Raw genomic sequence first — 15073 nt, 5'->3', positions numbered from 1 at the left:
ACGTTGTATATAAAAATTTCCCAAATTTTCAGGTAACAGATAAAAAAAATGTATCACAATGGACATGTTTGTTATTTTTATTGTCAGTCATAGCTAGGGGGCGGACTTTGATAATTAAGTGCAAGGTATTACAGACGCCGACGTAGGACAAAGGACGAAGAGCAACTAAAGTCTAAGGGACGCTGGGACTGAGTTTTTACAAAAAATTACCAAAATATAATTTTTCGGTTTTTTTTTGTACGAAAATATTACGAAGTTGTTAGTAAGCAGTTTTTTTTTTGTCTCCAAGTCGTCTTTGAGCTCCAGGATTGATTTTTATTAGGCCTGCTTCGTAAGTCAGTATTGTATCTTGTTTCACAAATTTGTCTTTTTCCCGAAACTACATTTTTGAAATTAAACTGCTCCACGCGTGTGTAGTTTTCACCAAACTCAATGAAAATATTCATAAGCGTTCATGCATATTGTTTCATTATTTCAGTAAACACTGAAATAATGAAACAATTGTCTTTACAGACAATTAATATTAGGTACCCTCCACAAAACTGGCTTCATTTATACACCGACGGATCCTTGATCTCCAGAGAACAAGGTGCCGGTGCAGGTGTTACGTGCTGTCTTCTCATTTTATACATCTCTTGGACATGGAACAACAAGTTTTGATGGATAAATCATTGCAATAATTGAAAGTCTCAAGAATCTTCTATGCCACATCAATAAATTTAAGAATGCTGTTATATTGTCAGACTCCAAAGCAGCTATTCTATCAATAGTCTCTAAACACACACATTTTTCTCAAACAGCAGAAATAACTAAAATTCTCTCTCAATTAATATCACTCAATAAAAGAATTGTATTCCAATGGATACCATCCCATTGTGGAATCCTGGGAAACGAGAATGCGGATGCATTAGCAAAGAAGGGCAGCACTGCTACTTACAGACCTGTTACTAAATCTACGTATTACTCTGTGAAAAGATTTATTAAATCTACATACTTACACTTCAACAAACAAAATTTGATAACACAAGCTCGAGGAAAAAAAATGGAACTCTCTGCATCATAATCCACAGTTAATTCCCGATTTACCACGAAAATCGTCTGTAGCTGCATTTAGATTGGCAACAGGCCATGATTGTTTGGCCAAACACCTGCATAGAATTGGAATATATCAGTCTCCTAACTGCCCATTGTGCAACTCAAACCAAGAAATGGATTCGGAACACCTCAAAATCTGTGCTTCAGTGGCTGGCCATGATAATATCTTTGAAAAATATTGCAGTGCAAGATGTCAAATGACTTCACTGTCAAACGCCTGGCATTAGAAAACAACAACATATATTATGTAAGATCTAACATTGAAACATTCTATCTTAAAAGTTGGGAGCTAAGGACTTATTATGTAAATTAAAAATACGAAAAAAATAAATGTCTGATTTTCAAAAACGTATTGTGACTAAAGTAAATTAGATATTTTCCATTTCTCAATATTAAAATATTGCCCGTGACTCTGAAGCCATATTAGGAAAATATGAACTTACTATATTTGAATGTAGGCCTAATGCGCATGGAACATTTTGAATGTATCACTAATTTGCATAATTAAAATAAAAGTAATTTGGAAACTAGCAGTTCGAATGAGCTCAAAATTTGCACACACCTTGTTCTTAATGCATATAACAAACTGTTAAAAGAAAAAAATAAATAAATCTGAGTAAAATTGAAAAAATTTCAAAACTCAGTCCTAGTGTCCTTTAAAATGCATTGAAATAAATTCCTACATTCGAGATCGAACGCACATTCATCACTACCATCACCATCATTTGTATCTATCTTTTTCTTTCTTTGAGTTATTTCCATGTGTATGGGTTGTGAATTTGTTGTAGTTTCTCTTTTACCTAAAAAGCCACTTCGTTATACCACACACACAATATTGTTTTCTTCAAGATGTAAATCACATTCTAATCAAATCCTGGTCTTTTTTTTTTTTTTTTTTTTTAAGTTGCGGTCTGTTTTCTGAGCACTTCTTGGAAATTTAATTGTTCTTGCAAAGGTAGACCTATGCCTCAGGTCATTACATTGTGTTCTCTTTCTAGATTTCCCCCAACACAGCTCTTGAAATACACTAAGGACACGCATGAACTCAGCACATTTTCATACGAAGGGGAATTACTATCTGCCCAGAGCAGGTCTGGATGTAATAAAATTGACAGGCAAACAACCATCAAGACTAAAACCAGATGGCCCACTTCCGAGCAAGAGAACACACTCCATTTCCCTTGACACAGCACCATCTGCACAGTAACTGGTTCTTTTGGTCTGCTCCTACATCACTACAGTTAGGATTGTGTAGTCACGTTAGCTAGATTAAGATGCAGGATTTCAAATTACTTCATCGTTTCAAACAGCAGACACTTCCCGTAACTGCGTTCCATAATGCCTGGAAGGCCAAATAAACATTCAGAGCCCTACAAATATCGCCTCCATCACCTGACCCGGTGGCAAATTCCAACACTCATTTCACAAGCTGATTTGATACCAATACCATCTCCTTACAAATGCCAAAAACCTTCCTCTTTTTAAGTACATATTTTTAATATTATATAGCAGGTAAACAAATATCTGCAGATTATCTATCCTCACATCCACCACAGTCTTCAGGAAAATATAATTTTGTCTCTTAGAGCTCTATTACATTAGGCAATCGATTGCATGCAACTGGTTCCAATCTAAATGACATTTCATACAAGTTGAGAGGATGCGAAGGCATTTTTGTCCCCTTCTACTTGCCCTGAGTCCGTCAGTAACAGACCGGTAGCTGTTACTTCTTATACCTGCACCCCCAAGCTGTAGACACTAGAAAATAAAATATTGTGACAGCGACGTGAGATTCGAACTCACGACCAGCGTCTCGCAAGAGAGCAGACCGCGCGGGCTTCATGAAGCACTGAGGGACGGCGCGCGGCGGAGAGAGGAAAGGGCCAACGCGGCGAGAGAGTGGAGAGAGAGTGCGCGCGCAACTGCTGCGTACGGAGTAAAGGGGGGACGGACCCTCCCGACTCTTCGAGAAGTCCGTCGAAGTGGAGATATCCAGATAATTCTCTGCACACCTGTAGAAATTTCTCGCAACTATGATTTCGCTATAAAAGAAGAAACGCCAGCGAACTCGAACAGTTTTCCAAGTAAATTGTCATTGCCGTCAGTGGAGTGCTATAACGAATACTGTGTTGAGTGAAAACCCTGTTGTTGACGAGAGCGTTTAAGGTGAATTGTAGAAAGGAATTATTGTTGGAAGAATAAAATCCTATTGTTGAGTTGAAATAAAATTTACATTACTGACGGCAATGACAATTTACTTGGAAAACTGCTCGAGTTCGCTGGCGTTTCTTCTTTTATAGCGAAATCATAGTTGCGAGAAATTTCTACAGGTGTGCAGAGAATTATCTGGATATCTCCACTTCGACGGACTTCTCGAAGAGTCGGGAGGGTCCGTCCCCCCTTTACTCCGTACGCAGCAGTTGCGCGCGCACTCTCTCTCCACTCTCTCGCCGCGTTGGCCCTTTCCCCTCTCCGCCGCGCGCCGTCCCTCAGTGCTTCATGAAGCCCGCGCGGTCTGCTCTCTTGCGGGACGCTGGTCGTGAGTTCGAATCTGACGTCGCTGTCACAATATTAAATGAAGTACATAAATGGATATAAAATACAGTGACACAGATGTTTGACAATTACATGTTTCATTATATTTTAGTGTCGTTCTTACAATATTTTCAACTAATAATTAAATTAAGGAATGTTAGTTTGTATTATGAAGTCAGGGGGGAATGACACAGTGCAGATTGTTCAGTCGTTTATGCTGTAGAGTAACAACTAGCGGTTAAGAAAACATTTATCTTCTGCTGTTGGTAGCTTTTTAACGTGCCAGTTGATATAAACAACAATAAAATGAAATATAAACGCTTACTATAGATTTTCGAAATATCGATTACCGGTAAATATTTTCAATAATAGGAATTTTCACTATGTTCAAAGTCAATTAGTCGAACGTTAGTAAGATAGACAGTAGCATCTTCCCCTTCACGGATGGTAAAGAGTGTGAGTAGAGAGGAAAGCCTATCAACCAAACTGAAAAGGGGATTACGTGCTAAGCAGTTTCACGCTAAGTAATCTGCACTGCAATCAGTTTAGAGAACGCGTCAGAGTGAATGTGAGTGAAGCCGAGGCCCCCGGTATATACTGGATACCGGGGGCCTCGGTCAAGCTCAGTCGGGAAAATGTCGTCGAGTAATGCAGAACTATTGCTTCTCGCCTTGTTGAAGTCGGGAAAGAAATTTACCAGAACACTTTCCCATGCATTTAATTTTGCACTTTTGTTTGAGTACTCTTCTGATCTGCTGTCCTACAAGGCAGGAGATTTCTCAACTTCACATATAAAATCTTCTGTAAGAAATTTAGCTCTCAAACGAATTCGTTAATCATTTCGTCAAATCTTCATTCTTCGCATTGTTCACCGTTGTTTGCACTTCTTCCTCCATCGCACTGTTACCTGTTGTCCGCACTTCTGCACCCGTGAAAACACAAAATACGCACAAAGAAACAAACGACACAAACGTGCAGTCCGCGTCAACTGTATCTGCTGAGGATTTATTGACGAGATCTCTGCGCGCGCAGACAAGTTGCATGCAATTAGTTCCCTATAGTGATGGGCAAAGTTGTTCTTTTCTCGGAACAGTTCCGACTGTTCCGGTTCCGGAAAAATACTATGTTCCAAACAACAGTTCCGAAATAACAGTTACAACTTTACAAGTAGTCTAGAGATGAGTCGGAATCGTTTATTGACTCCCGCTCCTTTTGAGGAGTTCAAAAGAGTACCCTCCCTCTTCCCCAAGCAGCTTCCACATAGCGTTGGAGCATTCATCGCTCGGACTCCTCTTGAAATACGTTATCGGCATGACATAGCACACATGCTTCTCAATAGATGACATTCTAACGCACATTCGAATCAGTTTTGGAAACTTGCTGTGTATGCGAGCAGACGCTTCATGTTCAGTAACTAAACAGCTGTTGAATACAAGGTCAGAATGCAACACTTATACTGGGTGTTCATTTCAAAGTGTGTCATGACGTCACTGTTGTTGGGTCACCGATTTGAAGCGAGTTTCATTTTATATGTTAGAGAAGTTGCCTATTATTTAAGGCGTTCTTCAATCTGAACTTGAGAACGTGTACGGTATAACTTGAACGTCGTAGCAACAGATGGTCTGTACGGTCTGTGTGCTACCATAACCTCTTTCGAACTGTGTTTTGCGCGGGCAAGTCGTACGCAGGGTATTTGTTATCATCGGTTGCGTACGGTAACATTCCACGACACAAATCAAATGCTCCGTGTCCATGTTGACCGTCGAAGTTAATGTCAACAAATACGTAAGTAATCGTCTTAACCCTCTCCCCATATCCCGACAGTACGTATTTCCAAACAGTTCACATTCCTGCCACTACCGGCGTTACCGTACGTATCGGCACGTACTCTTCAGAATGAACGCCGTACTTGCTAGCCAACTTCTCTGCCTCTTAGATTATACACCTGAGCTGCGGAAGTGTAGGAAGATTGAATTCTCTAGGCTCATCAGCTAGCCACATGACGGCATACAGCGAGCCAAGACACATTTTGAACTGAACACCCAGTAGTTTTGGTACATAGTCATAATGACACGGTAGCCAACTGAAAAATTTAACATGACATGTAAAACGTGTAGCATGTAATTTTTGTTCTCCGTGTTAAGTAGTAATAAAAAAAAATCATTAATACTTATTTTTACTTTTCTTAATGCTTAGTTATAATAATAATTACATTATAATTTCATAAATAATAAAAAGACATATTTATATATTAGCAGTAGTGAAACCTGAAACCCCCCCACTGGCTTAGTAAAATGTTAGAAACGCATCTGTACCAATGTAAGAATTTAAACTTCGCATCGCACCTAGCTCTGTGTCATTAATCATGACCACACTCGAAGCATTTCAATTTCCATGCTTCCTCATCCATCCACGTGAGAATTTCAAGTTCCAACTTGTTCCAAGTACAACATAAAGAACGACGAGAACAGTGTAGCCGGAGCTGTCATGGTTCAACCACAGTCTACTATATACAGTCGCGAAGCTCAATATGTAGTAAAAATGCAAACATGGGTAGTTGCCCACCACTAGGATCGCTACTATCGCCTCATCATCGCAGATCTCTCTCCTAGCAGACGTCAAAATATGTTACACTTTCGTTGTCGCGTTCTTTTGGAAAAATTAACACCTTCCTTCCATTATTGAAATATTAAATGCATAAAGTTAATTTATTATTTTAATGAAGTATATTAAATTCCACCATAAACTCGAAGATACCTGCAAGAAATAAGTAATATAATTTTTGTTTGTGCAAAACGAACTGAAATTTACTATAATAGCTTCACTCATTCAAGATTATAGCGATAATTAACTATGAAACCAATAAATATTAATTTGCATTTCCCCTTACAACAATAATAATGGAAATATGAATTAATGGAGTAACTTACGCGTACCGGTACTTGTAGTGTAGGCTTACGTAGTTAACAAAGGGGGATGAGGTTAAGCAATAATAATCACACCAAAATTGGAAATAAAACGTGATCAATAAATTTTATTGTAACAGACTTTTTCTACGTCTCTAGTAAAGCAACAAATAAAAATTACAACAAAATTAACAGCTATAGTTAAAAACATATCCTTTGAAAAAAATAGGCCTAAGCAATAATCCCACCAGAATTGAAAATAAAACGTGATCAATAAATGTCATTAAAACAAACTTAATTTTTGTACGTCTTTAGTAAAATAACACATAAAAATAATAACAAAATTAATACCGGTAGCTACAATTAAAAATATATCCTCTGAAAAAAAGTAAACCTAACCTTTATTTCTCTGGAAATTTAGCAGCCTAAGTGACAGAACTTTAACCGATATCCAATGTCCTTTCGGTTAGACTGAAACATTTCACTGTGAAATTTAATGTATTCTAACAGTCACAAAGAACTTCAAAATTAAGAGTTTTGTTTCTGCACAGCATTCTTGTGGAAACCCAGGAACCTTTCTGAATCTTTCGGAAATCGGACAAAGGATAACTCTGGCCTCTTTCTCTTACTGTTGCTACAATTTATAGCACTACAAACGTCTCCTCCTTGTCCCATATTATTATTCCAATTATATTTTAGCCATTAACATTTTCATTACAACCAATAACGAACATTTCACAAGCATCAATGTGAAATACGCAACGAGCTAGCACTCGATAGAAATACGACACAGTTCAAAGTCGACCATGGACAGTCTATTGTTTCTAGTTGCTAACCGCTTGGAGCGCTTTATCATGAGATTTGCAAAAAAACACCTCAAGCTTCGCGACTGTATATAGTAGACTGTGGTTCAACGGAACGGGCCGACTGTTCTCTGTTGTCTCGGAGTCGGAACATGCCTTGCGCAACGCAGTACTGCGGGCCCGCAACAGCTGACAAGTGAGCAGCTCGGAGTCGGAACAGTGTTATTTCGGAACAGGAGGTTCCGACCTACTGTTCATTTTTGCAACAATTCCGAGACCGGAACAGTTCCAAAATAACTGTTGTGTTATTTTTTACCCATCTCTAGTTCCCTAGTGTAATACGCTCCATTTCAGTCAATGCCCCGCAACGGCTTCGTGAAACTAAAAGTTGCAAGAACAGTTTCATGGCCTGCAACTAACTTGCAATCGATTTCCGACTGTTCCAGTAAGTGTAATAGCTTCCATTTAAACCAATGCCCCGCAACTTCTTTGGAAATCAGTTGCATGCAATCGATTGTCTAGTGCAGACGTGGGCATTTAAAGAGATGCGCCGTGCTACTCTGATTGCTGCAACACGCATCACCTGTTAACGTAATACTCAGCGGTGGATCGCGTGAAGTATTGAAACACAGGAAGTTAAGCAATTAAGCAGGACAAAAAGATACATAGTTTTCTGAATGTTATTTTTATGAATAATGACAACGAAAGAAAACAAATTTTCCAAAACAAATGCAAACTATTTTACAAAAAGCTGAAATATAACTGTATTTCTAATTTAAACAATTACTGTAAAAACCTTATAAAATTGCATAAAACGTACAGTTCCACAACAGTTAAAATGTAATGCCATAATCTGAACCTATTTGTTCTGAAAGGGCATCAATCACTAATTTGCATCACTAGAAAATAGAATTAAGGAACCTATGAAAAACAGATTCTTAACAAAATATCAAGCACATTACTAAGAAACATAAAAAACAACAATTAGGCTATTTTTAAACCTATCACTGTAGTTCTTTATTGTTGTCAATTTACGTCAATTAACTTATGCCCTTAAAAGAAGGGATTCATTTCTTCTTCGTCACGTAAATCAGCAAGTATTTCAAAATTTGAAGTTATGTCAGACATTGCAATTGTGAGCTGATGGAATAAATTTTCGTCTGAAATGCGTGATCTTGATTTGGATTTTACAATGGCCAACTGAGAAAACAACTGTTCACAAGTGTACGTTGAGCCAAACATAGAAGCAATTTTCATAACAAAACTCCGAAGATGTGATATTTTACTTTTGAACGTTGCTCTTCTTCACTGCCAGTAACATTTTGTAGCATAATTAAGCACCTAACACTTTCCCCTTCTTCGCAACAACAGAATCCATTTTTCCATTCTTTGTGGAAGTAATATTTTTCGACTTTTTTACTTCAGGAGCTTCCTTAGAGAGCGAAATTTTTTTACTGAAATCCACCGCTGACTGCCAGTACCTCAACCGATCTGACAGGTACCCGGGTATGGTGAACAGCTAGGGGTGTGGAGGGAGGGAGATCACGTAGTTGCGTTCGACTCCGTGCGACATGTACTACTGATGCCCACGTCTGGCGTAGTGTAATAGAGCTCTTAATGACGTGATCAGTAATTGCGAGTAATTTTTCTCAGATTTATTTTGTAAAGTTTATGAATAATATCCAAACGCAACAAAGACCTAATAATAACAAAACCAAACCACACGAAAAAAAAAATCACGTTCACTACAACCTAAAATGAATATCCCATCTATAAACTTCGTTCAAATATTCCAATAAAAAGATGATATTTCGTCAAAATCCAGTCAATAGTTATAAGTAACTTTACCACTGTTTCGTATTATATTTAGGCCTTCCCTCTCTATTGTTCCAGATTAGATCTCTGAGGTGGCCTTGAAATTCTCAAACCTTGTCTATCCCTCGTCCATACGGCACAGACAAGATTTGTGCGATAAGCATTCTCTAAGTAACAAGAATAAGCTAATTGCGCGACAGTGTCGATCTTAAAGGATGGCTGTATTAAGAGAAGAATAAAAAAGTGTATGTAGTATTTGTAAACCCAAAAAAGCTTTTGACAGAGTGGATTGGAATAAACTAAATTGGTGTGGATTGGATAGAGAGACGACTGTTCAGTAATCTTTAAATGAAACGATTGAAAATCAGGATAGGACAAGAAATGTCAGAAGGAAGTGAAATAGGGAGAGGAATACGATAAGGATGCCCTTTATCACCAACTCTTTTCAACATCTACCTGGATGATTTAGTGAAGAACTGATTTCAGAACAGGGAGGAAGAAGAACAAAGTGCATGAGATTTGCTGATGATATGGCGTTGTTAGCAGAAGAAGAGATGATACTAAATTTAAGGGATATGCTACTGGAGCTAAATGATAGCTGTGAACAGTATAGGATGCAGATAAATGCAAATAAGACGAAGACCTTGGTTATGGGAAGAAAAATAAAGTTAAACGTGCGAATTCTAAATGAGGCAGTACAGCAAGTGGACAGATTCAAATACTTGGGGTGTACCATAAGCAGTAACATGAGCTACTGCCAGGAAGTCAAAAGAAGGATAGCAATGGCAAAGGAAGCTTTTAATAGAAAAAGAAGCATCTCCTGCGGACCTCAGGAGAAAGAACAAGAAAGAGACTAGTGAAGTGCTTTGTGAGGAGTGTGGCATTGTATGGTGGCAGAAACATGAACATTACGACGAAGTGAAGAGAAACATGAATATGGAGAAGAATGCAATGACAGAATAAGAAATGAAGCTGTGTTGGAAAGAGTAGGTGAAGAAAGAATAATGTTGAACCTAATCAGGAAGAAGAAAAGAAATTGGTTGTGTCACTGGCACAGAATAAACTGCCTACTGAAAGATATACTGGAAGGAATAGTGAACGAGAGAAGAGTTCGGGGCAGAAGATATCAGATGATAGACAACATTCAGATAAATGGATCATATGCGAAGACAGAGAGGAAGGCAGAAAAGATTGGAGAATGCTGTGTTTGCAGTGAAAATCCTGCCCGTGGACAGAACAGTATGAATGAATGAATCGCCATTTTACTCATTCTCAATCCAATGATTATTATTATTATTATTATATTATTATTATTATTATTATTATTATTATTATTATTATTATTATTATTATTATTACTATTATTTTAAAACGTGGCCGACTCCTTTTACATCCCGCTTTAATCAGCATCTCATTGCGACAAGGCAATTATCAAGCAATACCAACACTTGCAAATGAACGCGTTATAATAATAATAATAATAATAATAATAATAATAATAATAATAATAATAATAATAATAATATAGTTACTCAAAACCCACAACACCTAACACTTCTAGGAAAGGGAAAATGTGTGAAACAATGGCATGGATATCGTGTTATATCAGTGGTCGTCAGCACTCGCTGAAATGGGTAAAGGGTAAGTGGAGCTGTCCCGTGTGCTCCGTCGTGCAGCAGGAAGAGATAGAGAGCATATCCGCTAGCAGCTACGACTGCACCATAGTGCAGTGTGTTCTCCGCGGGTATCAGACGCTAGTCCCAGGGTACTCTGTGCTGATGACCGCTGTGTTATATCATCAGTCTTGAATTACAAATCAAGATCTACAGCACAACAAAATATAGCAGCTACAGCAAATAACATGAAAAAGATAGCGTTCCCCAACGGAGGCGAAACAGATCCAAAAACCGACTTTAGAAGAAGCAAACGATTATGAAATCTTTAACCAAATGTCGAATCCGGAACTGCTGGGCTTGTATAATTTCCTTGTTAAAATTCCTCTCGTATTACTCACACGCCTAGGTACTCATTCTGAGCTTCCAGGAAAAAGCTATTTTCCTTGCAGATGATGATAATGACGCTGATGTACAGTAACCTCAGTTAAGATCAGGTGCAGGAAAATAGAGAGACAAAAAGAAAGGGCAGGAGGATATGAAAGCAGAGAGCAGAGCAAAAGGCAGGGGACTGGTAAGCAGAGCAGAACGCAGATGAGAGCAGACGACAGGCGAAAAGAATAGAAGGATAAAGATAAGAGCAGAGGAATGGCAAGCAGAGCAGAATGCAAATTAAGAACAGAGGACAGGCGAACAGAATAGAAGGAAGAAGATAAGAGCAGAGGGCAGACGATCAGAGCAAAAAAGGCAAAATATGAGAGCAGAAGACGGAGAGCAGAGCAAAAGGCAAGAGACGAGAGCAGACAAGAATAGAACAGAATGATTTATTTTCGCTGGCAGAGTTAAGGCCATAAGGCCTTCTCTTCCACTCAACCAGCTTTAATCAATACAATACATATTTAAATTACGAATATTTACACTACACTTAAAAGACTCTCCAGCAATATTCTTCAGTTAAGTTTTAACGACTAGTACATGTTTATTTAAATTTAGATAAACCTATAAGATAAAATGATAACATAATTTATGAGCTAATTTAATTCAATCAATTATAATTAAGTTGAGATAGCCAGTAAAATGATAATTAATTTAATAAGTTTACTATAACTACGTTATAGGGAGGGAAATATAAATCTAATAGTACATTATGCAACGAACCTATAATGATAGTAATTAAGACGCAAGTATGGATGTTTATGAAACGAGCGCAATCGAGTTTCATAATATTCATACGAGCGTCTTAATTACCATTATAGGCAAGTTTCATACGACTTTTTACGCTCGACCATATTTCTAACTTGAAATTATTCAGATGTATACATTTTATTTGTATCTGACAAGATCGGAAGTGACCTTGTTCTAGGTCGTGAATTGTGAGATGTGCGCAGACGCGAAAGTATTGATTTTTTGCGAGGAACAATAATGTCATTGACCTTGATGTAATCCCGTTAAACTTGATATAACCTTGATTATTGAATTCGACATTGAAAAACGAGATGACAAATTGAATTTATTTGAATATTATTTATAATTAACGCTAATTATTATAGTAACAGAACATAACCTTCTGCGACAGTATTGGATTTCCAGCCTCCGTGACTTTTCGTTAATTCTCTTTCGATTGCATATCCGAGAATAATCGATACTTGCGGTTTTATAACGGTACAAAGCTGACTTGTCATTGGCTGAACACCAGTAAGCTGAGTTGTCATTGGCTGAAGACCTGTACTTTAATGAGTAGGTGTACTTTAATGACATGCATTAAAGGACTGCTACCAGGTGTATAATTACTACATTTCGGCATTGTCGAGCATAAAATACTGTATAGTTACATAATGAGAATATTAATGTAATGAAATTTTGCCATTAGAGGTTTTATATTCTATTTAGAGAAATTAATGATAATATTAATCAGTAGTTAATCTGTTAAGTAAGAATTCATGTAATTTTGACCTAAATGAAGTTATTGTCCAACAACCCCTTACATCACTCGGAAGCGAGTTCCAATTTCTAGCAACTGAAACTGTATAGGATGAAGAATATAAAGATGTCTTGTGGTAGGGTATAATGAGTAAATTGTTATGATGAGACCTGATATTTAGCTGATGATATGCGGATAAATTTTGAAAACGAGAAGCCAAATAGATTGGGGTAGCGGTGCGCAGAATTTGAATTAAGAGATTAAGGGAATACAGGGCTCGTCGATCACTTAGCCTTAGCCAAGACAGATTATGGAAAGACGGGGAAACACGATCATACTTACGAATATTGCAAATATAACGGACGCACGTATTATGCACACGTTGTAGCCTGCTGCTCAAATTTGCATTAGAGCAGAAGGCAGAAAATAAGAGCAGAGAACAGGCGAGAATAGCAAAAATCAGATGAGAGAAGAAGATAGGAGAACAGAGCAGAGGGCAGGCTAAAGCCTCGTTCACACTTTTCAAGTAACTTGAATTCAAGTCACTTGAAAGACGAATTTGAAAAGTGTGAACTATGTTTCAAGTTGACTTGAAATCAATTAACGGCTTGAATTCAAGTTTCAAGTGAAGTTGGATCCCTTTCTACTTTTTACTTGATTTGAAAGGACACTTGAAAAGTGTAAACGTCACTTGAGAACTTGAATTCAAGGAGAAAAGCGCGGAAATTCAAATTAACAAATGTTTTAAGAGCATTAAATTAACAGCTGATTGTTTTTCAGTTCTACTGGGAATGTAAAAATAATAGGAAAGAGCAGTAAGTGAAATAATGACCAAGTATTTGCGTTTCTGAAGTTGTATAAAATTCAGGAAGGCCTGCGGATTATAGAAACTGCAAAATTTCGTAATAAAACTGCAAAGGAAGCTGCCAAGGAAGGAAGAGTTTACTGTAGAACTGAACAGCAGAGATTTTAACGTGGACACACGAGATAGCCTATGAAAGGCAATAATAATAGTACATCATGCAACGAGCCTATAATGAAGGTAATTAAGAAGTGAGTATGGATATTTATGAAACGAGCGCAAGCGAGTTTCATAATTTTCATACGAGCTTCTTAATTACCATTATAGGCGAGTTTCATATGACTTTTTATGCTCGACCATATTTCTAACTTGATATTATTAATTTTAATTGTATCTGACCTTCAGCAATGTTCCGTATGTTGTGAGATGTGCGCAGACGCGAAAGTATTGATTTTTTCCGAGGAACAGATATCCACATTGACCTTGCTAGGCCATAAGAACCTACAGAGATAACATTGAAATTAAATTAGACATTGAAAAACAAGATGACAAATTGAATTTATTTGAATATTATTTACAATTAACGCTAATTATTATAGTAACAGAACATAACCTTCTGCGACAGTATTGGATTTCCAGCCTCCGTGACTTTTCGCTAATTCTCTTTCGATTGCATATCCGAGAATAATCGATACTTGCGGTTTTATAACGGTAGAAAGCTGACCTGTCATTGGCTGAACAGTTGTAACCTGAGTCGTCATTGGCTGAAAGACCTGACCTTTAATGAGTAGGTGTACTTTAAGGACATGCATTAAAGGTCTGCTACCAGGTGTATAATTACTACGTTTCGGCATGGTCGAGCATAAAAACCATTAAACTGTAGATAGAGAAGAAGTGAGGAAGATAAGAGAGATTAAGAAAAGAAGAGCGTTGCTTGAAGGAATGACATTTATCGCCGAAACTGGCATGGTTCAGTGTGGTTGATAGTTTTTTTGGGGGGAACTCTAACAGCTTCAAGATAATCATTTTCAATTATGGTAAATCAGACTTGCTAATATTTTATTAAATTTGCGATAAGAATTATCAAATCTGATTGAAGATTTCACTTATTGCATCTGTAATGGTCAATGGTCGTGTATTTCTCTTACTAAGCTAATTCCTAACCCATACTGAACAACGCGTCTTCCATTTCTTCAATATATTTATCATTTCCCTGGCATGGAGGTTTGCTACTACAGAAATTCCTAATTGCACAACATCCATCGACGCCATTTTATCCTACTTGAAAACAAAATAACTTGAATATGTCTGAACTGAGGCTTGAATTCAGGTTACTTGAAATCACGTGACTTGAATTCAAGTTACTTGAAAAGTGTGAACGAGGCTTAAAGGACAGAAGATGAGAGCAGAAGATCGGCGAACAAAGCAGAAGACAAAAGATCAGAGCAGAGATCAGGAGAGCAGAGCAGAAGGCAGGAGACCAGAGCAGAAGACAGACGAGCAGAAAAGTAGGAGAAGAAAGGGTATCAGAGAACGTGAGCAGTAGAAATTGCTGGTCTGAATGAAATGAAGACGCGTATAAA

The 15073-nt window shown here is 37.6% G+C and overlaps 1 protein-coding gene across 2 annotated transcripts in view; it reads right to left on the bottom strand.

The window, feature by feature from the left end:
- Positions 1–15073, bottom strand: part of LOC138701288 (trichoplein keratin filament-binding protein-like) — a 354032-nt gene that overhangs the window by 240828 nt on the left and 98131 nt on the right. The window lies entirely within an intron of this gene.

The sequence above is a fragment of the Periplaneta americana genome, chromosome 6 (genome assembly GCF_040183065.1).
Source record: "Periplaneta americana isolate PAMFEO1 chromosome 6, P.americana_PAMFEO1_priV1, whole genome shotgun sequence".
Lineage (NCBI taxonomy): Eukaryota > Metazoa > Arthropoda > Insecta > Blattodea > Blattidae > Periplaneta > Periplaneta americana.
The sequence above is the reverse complement of the archived record's forward strand: the minus strand, read 5'-3'. Positions and strand labels throughout refer to the sequence as shown.